Genomic DNA, 9,132 nt, shown 5'->3' with positions numbered 1-9,132 from the left:
AAATTTTTCATTCATGTTGAGTTTTCTCCTATCATCAAACATATCTGTATTGGAGTGCTTTTACCCCTCTTAAACTACTACCATGAAAGAAAGTGATTTCTCTGTCATTTAGCTATTTATCTCCATAATACTCAAGGGTGAAATTAAAAAAAAAATGGATATTACTCTTTCTGCTGACAATTGGCAGATACCCCAAGGAAGTGGTATATGGAATGAAATGAGCCTCTATAGGGAAAATGGCCTTGTCTTGTTTCTAATATTTTCCTTATTCTCTGCTATCTGTCAAATTAATCCCTTTTCTTCCCCTGTCTGACTTTCTAAAGAGAGAAAAAAGTCAAGAGTTTTAAGCAGTTGCGCTTCCTCTCACTGAACATAAAGGTTCCTGGCAGAACAAGATCAGCCATCTACCTCCTTAGCTCTTGGGATCTGAGCATTAAAAAGCTCTTTCCTATGGTTGGAAAGAAAAAAAAAAGAAGGGTGAATACGTATTACAAAAGGCCAGTGCTATTGATACTATCAGGTACAGAAAGTTGGAATTTATCATATCTTTTAATCCTGATTTTTAAAAGCCCTCTACTTTATGCCTGTGCAAATTTGAGGGTATAAATGTAACACCATAAATCTTTATAAGACAAAGAGAAAGGCAAAGAATTGAGAGAAGTGCAGCTTCGAAGGCTTGGAAAGTCACATGACATATGTGAAATCAGGCAAATGTTCAGGCACATTCAGGACCAGAACCCAGCTGTACTATAGTATCTTGACATTACAGATTACTGGATTTAGAGCTTAAATATTTGAATTTGAGATTTGCTTCTGCCTTTTTAACTGGCTGTGTGATGTGGGGCAAGGTAACTTAGCCACTGCCAGCTTTGGCATCTTCCTTCTTTACATATGGATCACAGGGACACCTCTCAAGGTTATTTTGAGCATTCTTAGAATTAATAGACATGCAGGCATTTTATAAATAGCAAAGCAACAGAAGTAAAACAAGGTATATTTAAAGGCATATATGAATGGTTATCCCTTTGCTGAGAACAGTGGCACACCCCAGGGGCCTTTGGTCACTCTCCTTTCTTCTTGACCAATTAGCAATTCGTTCTTGTAAGATTTTTCTTCTTCCTCCCTGTTGAGGCCTCCCTCTCCTCTCTCCAAAACACTGACTTCTATCATTCCTCCCTGCCTGCTTCTGACTGCACTCTTACTCTCCCTGAGGGAGCGGGCTTGGTTTCCTGATGTCTCTACATCTAACCCCTTTGGGGTGGGACTATGCACGCCACCTCCCATGAAGCTCTACCAGCCATTTCAGCCCTGTCCCTCAGCAAGTGTGTGCCATTCTCCTGATATATAGGCTGAAGATTTCAGTGACTTTAATATAAGTTTACAGAGGGGACAAGTAAACACTGGATTCCATCAATCACTATAGTTCTGGCTTGCAGAGAGGTATACTCATTGTGTACTTAACAGCTTGTTACTCACAAGGAAAAAAAGGTACTGAGGCTGGGCATGGTGGCTTATGCCTATAATCTCGGCCCACTGGGAGGTCAAGGCAGGTGGATTGCTTGAGTTCAGGAGTCTGAGAACAGTCTGAGCAAAAATGAGACCCCATCTCTACTCAAAATAGAAATACTGAGGCAAGAGGATCGTTTGAGCCCAAGAATTCGAGGTTGTTGTGAGCTATGATGGCACAGCACTCTACCCTACCCAGGGCGACAGCTTGAGACTCTGTCTCCAAAAAAAAAAAAAGAAAAGAAAGGAAAGCAAGCAAGCAGAAGGGAAAATGTACTGAGTCCATCTTTGTGCAAACAGTCTTCCCAACATGACCCTAGAACAACGGGGTGGCCTTCACTAGGCACACGGGCCCATGCTACCTTCTCTGACACAATGGCTGCAGTGGGTGAGTCAGAGGTTCATGGACAGTTTATGCCTGCATGAAAAAAAGTCCCCTCTCCTTTCAATGGCCAACAGGAGTCTTCAGAGACATTCCAGGCAAGAATATTCTCTGCACTTCTGTTCTGCACTTCTACAGGGCATATCACTCACCCTTCCTTAGCAAGGGACATCCTTTGCTTGGTTAGCTCCAGTTCCCACTGGGCGGAACATGGGTCTCTTGGTTTACTGCTATTTCCTTAGTGCCATATGGAATGCATGGTGCACAGTGGAAGCTCAATGAACAAAAGAATGAAGTCTGCATACATGTGTATAAACTGTGTTATTATTAAGGTGTTATAATGAACACTAAGTATTAAATAATATTAATATGTAGCATTTATATGATTCCCTTTCTCAACTTCTAAGATTATCTGTTAGAGCTTGAAAACACAGTGGCTTAATTCCAAGTCATGGAAAGATGAACATTCTTTGCAAGGATTTCTTCACAAGGCTTGGGATTATCACTGTCCTCAGAGCACTGCCTTGGAGCCCTGAAACTGGCCTTTGCTCCTCTAATTTTCCTGCCCCAAGGCTTTGCTTCCACACTTAGCTCAGCCAGTTACCATGGGCGTAATCTTAGCTTCCAAGTAACTGTTCTCTAAGCAAGGCAGGTGTCCTCAACTCTAGCTACACAATGAAATTTACAGTAGAGCTTTTAAAAAAATCCCTATGTTATAACCTAAGGACTGATTTAATTGGCCTTGGGTGGGAGTTGGGTCCAGGTGTATTTTCAAATCTCTCTTGATTTATAGCACCTGGGGCATTAATGCCACCTTGCAACCTACCCATCAGGAAGTCTTCTACAGAGCTGTCATTGTGAAACATCAAAGATCAGTCTGTTGATAGCTGTGAATCTGATTAGTCTAACCCTGTCTACAAGTTCTGGGAATCAAGGAATCCCATTTTGCTCCCTATAAAAGGTCATCTAGGAATACGGATGCACCCCCGTTCCACTGTGGCTGAGTATCAGTTAAGATAGCATGTGTTTTTTAATGTTTAACTAAATTTACATCATCTTTTATTTTTAATGAAAATATTAAACTTTTATTCTTATCATTAATGATCTCATGATAATGTTGACCTGGATGAAAAATTGTATAAGAATCCTCAAAACTTTTTATTTGTTTATTTATTTTTATTAAATCATAGCTGTGCACTCCCAGGCACATCATAATTAACTTCACTAAAGTTAATATGAAAGAGAAAATTTTGAAAGCAGCTAGATGTAAGAAAACCATAACCTACAAGGGGAAGAATATTAGAATGACTGCAGATCTCTCTGCTGAAATCTTTCAGGCTAGAAGAGGGTGGTCATTGACTTTTAATCTCCTAAAACAAAATAACTTTCAACCCAGGATCCTGCATCATCTTTTAAAATAAAGGGTGTTTATAAGCATTAGCAGCTCATTTGGCTGAGAATATACACTTTAGTCTTCATGATTTTCTTACCCATTGACCTGCAATAAAAATGATTAGGATAGAAGACTATATTAAGTGAAGTTCTTTTAAAGTGCTAAAATTAGGCACAAGTATCCAGAAGAACTAAAATAATTTTTTGTTAAAATCTAAAGGTTAAATTGAAAATGAAGATTATTCTGAGTTGATCCAAGAAAGAAAAAAAAAAAGTACAAGCAAAGGCGCCCCCCTCCCCAGTTCTGCCCAGTCCCTCTGCTCTCCCTCACATGCCTGGCACTGTGCCACCAACATCTGGCAGCAGTCTCCTTCAGCCATATGTGTGGCTGTCTTGCTGGCCTGGTCACTGTGGCAGTTCAACAATAAAACTGCTCAGCAGTGGGCACTGGAGATTCTTGACTGATGAGTCAAGATATTTTCTTGAATGTTCATTTCCTTTTTTGTCTTTTTTTTTTTTTTTGGAGGGTAGAAAATGGAAGGGGATCACACCCAAATTTTAGGTTTTTAATGCAAAACATATTGATTTTGCTTTTCTTTTCTCTTCCTGATATTTGAATAAATCATTATTTAGAAACTCATGTCTCCAGGCAAAATGAAAAAAAGTACTCTGGAGGACAGAGGAGGACTTTGCCGTCTCTGAGAGCTACTCCATTTGAATGGAGTCTGGTGGCTCTGACCCTCCCGAGCAAACATCAGGAATCTAACAAAGTGCTTACCCTCAGCACCTGTGCTGAGAGATTAAAGGCGGGAGGGACACCGTGGAGGTCAGCATCCCTCTGCCTCAACCTCTGACTCCTCAGCTCATGGGAGATGCTCACAGAATGTCCAATCTAAACCCCCAACACAGAGAACCAGGACAGCAGGCAAAGGATGCTGCAAAACCTATCTCTTGCGAGGTACGAACAGGTGCGGAAGGCAGTCTGGGCATTTGATTTCCACGCTTTCTGGCTGGGTGGGATCCACTATAATCGCTGGGTCGGTACATTTACAGATGTTTGCACAGTAGGCAAAAAGGTTATTCTCAGCAGTCATCCCCCCATGGGGCTGCAGCGCTTGAAAGGTAAGGTCTAGAAATTTCAATAACACCGGGCCAGTAATCCATTCCATTTCCTTCACATTAGTTGGCGCACACAGACCTCTGCTGTGTGCAGAGGGGCCATCCTCGCCACCACCAAGCCCCAAAGGAACAGAAAATAGGGCAGAAAAAGCTGGAGTTCAAAAAAAGACAAAATTAAAAGTCATGTAAAGTGTTAAGTGGAAGGTATTTAATGATGGGCTCTACTGTGTACAATGAGAAGCAGCGAGAGATATGAAAATCATCATTTCAAACCCTGATAGATGACTTGTACCCTTTCTTTTCACATTCAGATTTCTCTAAAGCATGTTTTCCACCTTAACTAGAGCTGCCGAGAAGTCAAGGTCCCCTAAGCTCACAGTGGCATGTTCACGTTTTTTGAAGTGAAGAAAGGTGGTCTAAATGTGAATTGGCATTCCATCACACACCCAACATCTTAACACTCACATTAACCAGGTCCTGTGGGAAGCAGCTGATGTGTATCATCTTATTAAGTTTAAAAATGACCACCCTCCTATGAAACAGGCGCTATTGTTCTGCCCCATTTTACTGGCAAACGACCAAGGCACAGAGGACCACACAGCCAGTGAGTTTTGAACTGGGGGTTCAACTCCAGTCTGTCACCCGCCTCATTTGAACAGCAGAAGCAACTGAGAAGGGTTCTACGAGGTGGGTGTGACTATAGCATCCTCATGATCCTGGCAAGAAGAGAACAGGCAGACACACACCAACCACAGGGAAACAAGCCCCGTGTTTTTATATCAGGTCACTTCCTCCTATAACACTTCCCAGGGCCTCCCACTGGTACAGAGTAAAACCCAATTTTTGAGCATAGCCAACCCCCAAGCTTCTCCACCCCCCAGGAGCAATCTGAGAACACAGTGCACCCTGCTTTCCTCACCTCATTACCAACTCTGCTCACAGCCCATAACAGCAATTGCTCTCCTGATTCACAAAGCAGCCTAGCCCACCTCCCGGAGCCTACATGGGGCTCCTTCGACCTACCCCTCAGCCAAAGTGCCTCTTTGAAAACCACAGCCACAGAAGGTAATTTTCCTGCTTGAATCCTCCAAGGGCTTTCCACTGCTCTCAGTAACACTGCCAAGGTCTTTGATCAGGCACATATGGCCCACCCAGCCCACACCTGGACAGCGCATCAGGGTGCCTGCCCCTCCCTGTCCACCTGTCTTATCTTGGGACCCCCCTGGGAGACCCCCTCCCGCTGGTGGTCAATTCCAGCCCATATGTCTTCTGGTATCCGCTTAGCAGTCTGAAAGCCACTCTGAAGGCTACTTATCTAAGACCCGAGGTGAGGCTGACTGTGTCTTCATGGCTTGAGTGTCAGCTGTGGTGCTGGTGTGCTTCCCAGCTGGTCCCTGCGTGTGGCCTCCTACCTCTCTTGCTTCCTGCATTTGTCCCACCTTCTTGGCCCCAGTGGCTGTGAGCAGCCACCCCTGCGGGCAGCAGTCAAGCACTGAGCCGAGAGTAAACTCTGGGCATTCTGCTCCAGGGATTCTGCCAGGTGCGGTGAGAGATGCAGAGGGGGTTATATAAACAGTTCCTCCTTTCCAGAAGCTTGGAGGTGCCTCAGGTAGAGAAGGCAAAGAGATTCTACTCTGTCTAGTGTCCAGGTGGTGGTAAGTCTGGAATCCAAAAGATAGCAGCAATGTGGCTATAGGTGCTGTCCCAACACTGGCATCAGGTGTGGCCTGGGGACAGGGTGATCAGAACAGCGGTGGGACAGGGTGGCAAGCTCCCAGCTGGCCTCTTGCTGCTGGCTTGGCTAGGTGGGACCTGAGGCTCCCTGATGCAGGGAGGAGGCTCAGGTGGGCTTCTGCCATTAGGCCAGGCTGGCTCAGGACCTGATGAGTGATGGATTCAGCTTTACATACAGCCAAAGCAGTCTACAGAAGCCTGGGGCTGGCCTTGGCGGATGGTTTTGAAATCAAAGGGGGCTCTTGCTGACCGTAGTGCTTGTCAACATAGAATTTAAAGGCTCTGGCTGGAAGGGGGTGGTGGACAATCCAGTGGGTACAAACAGAGATGACCCACACGGGCAGGTGCGGCATGTGCAGTATCCTCCACTCACCGCTGGTGGCAGAAGGCAGGGACCACACTCCACGGTAACATGAGAAGCGGGTGTTGGAGGAGACTAAGTGACTTTGTCAGGACTGCACTGCCAGCGTGTAGCAAAGCTGGGATTCCAACCCAGGTCAACCCAGCCACACTGTTCTGAATGACCTGAACTACCTGAGACCTGTCTGTGCACATCAATCCTCAAACAATGTGATGTGACTGAAGGAGAGAGGTGTGACAGGGGCATGTACCAAATGGGGAAGTACCGAGGGAAGGGGAGGGCACTAAGACGGCAGGGCCAGCTTTTTTCTTTTTACTTAGCCAGCCACTGGGTAGCTATGGAGAGCTCCGGCCTGGGGACAGCCTTTTCATACCCCTCATCATCCAGCTCCCTCCGTGAGGACTGAGGACCACGGAAGGTGCAATGTGAACATGGAAAAAGATGAGCGTGGGGTTTATGCATTTGTTGTGAAGGTTTTGCTATATAATAACAGTGGCCCTAAATTTGTGATCCATTATTGTTACTGTTGCTTCCAGCGACAATCTCTAAGAAGCATCCTGAAGTGTGTTATTCCACAGCTAGAGGATGAGAAGTCTTCAGTGGGCTTCTGAGTAAGTTTTTATTGCAAAACTCGATGTGATTTTTCAATATGATCCTTCCATAACGTTTACGTCTATAACTTCACATTTAGTAGCTTTTCATTTTTGCGGTAGTGAAATGTGAAAGGTAAAACGCGCCACTGTGCTTTACGGGCTGAATCTGCCTGTGTGACAAAGGCGGTAATAATGACAGAGCAGCTGGATTCTGCATTAATAATCCTCAACGCCCCTGGGGCTACTTATGTTAAAATCACGGAGTTTTTATGAATAATTTCTGATGTCAGAGGCAGAATACAGAAAACAAAGTTATGACGGCCATGTGCATGTGATGTGATCGGCTCATTTTCCTGAATGGCAAAGAGTATGTCAAGAAAATTACCATTTAAAAGAAACAGTAAGAATCAACTAATGAAATAGAAGCAACTGCACAGGGGATTACTCTACATGGGAAAAACCTGGAAAAATTTTATTTAACCTAAATTCAAAACTGTAACTGGCAGCATATTAAAATAGCATTTTCTAAGGAAAGCTCTCACGTGCAGTCTAGAAGCACAGACACGCTAGAAATGTTCACCAGTCCGTGGAAATTTTAATTTAGTGACAGTAAAAGAATAGAAAATAGGCATTGGAGCCATAATAAAATAGACCTTTTCAGAAGCAGTGTCAAAAGCGATGACTTAGATAGTCACGTTAAATAGTGTTTTCAGTTAATTAGTTCCAGTGGTTCCAGGTACTGACAAGCCCCTTCCTCGTAACTGGAGCAGGTCTTCCTTCCACGTGAGTCTGTCCCCATCAGCAGCTCACGCTGGCCCGCAGGTACAAGCCATTTGCCCTGTCTGCTCTAAACTGACTTGCAGGGTGTGGCCTTCTTAAACCCCGAATTTCGCATGCACTTTCAGTTGTGCTCACAAACAGCCTTTCCTCTGGAACCCACATGTTTATATTTACATTTCATCTGTCCATTCCACCAAATTATTCTTTCAGAATGAAATAAGAAAGTGTGACAATATTAGCCATGCAGGTATATGAAGCTTTCTCTACGTAAATCGTTTCATGGAATATTTGTTTCTGGGTGTACTAAGGAACATATGAAATCCTGATTGCATACCGAAAGATTATGTCAGATTTAATTAAGAGAAAATTGGCATAAATCAAATATTAATGGACAGGCTGCATAAACAGCCTGGGAACATTTGTCTGTAATAGCAGCTACCAGCTTTCAACCATTGTATCTCCTTGGGTAACCTCTAGCCAAGCAGATGTCACCTGCTTAGCCAGCCACCGTTGCAGACACAGGCCGAGCACACCCTGCCCTGTCTCCCTCTCTGTGTCTCTGTCCTCATTGTTCTCTTTCCCAGAAGACAGAACGTATCAGGCTTACTTTGTTCTCTAGTGGCTCCTCAGCCTTCCAAAGCTCTTCTCTAAAACATCCCTGTGCAATTCTTATCTCAGAAATTATTTTCAGTGAGCCCTATTGGGAAGGAACTTGTCTAGTCTTTGGAATTATGGTGTTTTCACTTACATGTAGTCTGGCTTTGCATGTGCATCAGGGAAGCCTTTGGAACACCAAGGCATGGAGCCGGGGTCTTTGCTACTATCAGAGCTGCTCAATTTCTGCAAGACTTCAAAAGCTGATGGAAAATATGTTTTTTTCTAGCTTATGCTACAGCTGATTGTCTTTCCAACCTATGTTTATCTTTTTGTTTAAAGTAACAATGATGACAGTCTTTGTACTTTGGAGGGGGTACAGGATGTTGGTCAAAACTCAAGCAGTTCCCTTTGATAAAGCCTCAGGGAGGAAGCGTTAACAAGTGCAGAATATGTTGGCTTTTATGAAAACGATATAACTATACACTAACTGTACTTGGGTTTCAGACTGAACTGCCTCTCTGCATTGACAGATGTGTCTTTTGGAATCCCTGCAGGGGTGGGGAACCTGAGGCTTTCTGATTTCAAGATATTCCTTTTTAAGTAACACCAGAGGCAAGAAAAGCTTGAACTTTCTCTACTGTACCCTTCCGAATAAAAGGATTAATTAT

The 9,132-nt window shown here is 44.0% G+C and overlaps 1 protein-coding gene across 1 annotated transcript in view; it reads right to left on the bottom strand.

The window, feature by feature from the left end:
• The window catches only part of PTPRM (protein tyrosine phosphatase, receptor type M), a 562,994-nt gene that overhangs the window by 86,534 nt on the left and 467,328 nt on the right, over positions 1-9,132 (bottom strand). The window lies entirely within an intron of this gene.

Source organism: Otolemur garnettii, unplaced genomic scaffold (genome assembly GCF_000181295.1).
Source record: "Otolemur garnettii isolate 467f Iridium unplaced genomic scaffold, OtoGar3 scaffold00193, whole genome shotgun sequence".
In the NCBI taxonomy this organism is placed as follows: domain Eukaryota; kingdom Metazoa; phylum Chordata; class Mammalia; order Primates; family Galagidae; genus Otolemur; species Otolemur garnettii.
The sequence above is the reverse complement of the archived record's forward strand: the minus strand, read 5'-3'. Positions and strand labels throughout refer to the sequence as shown.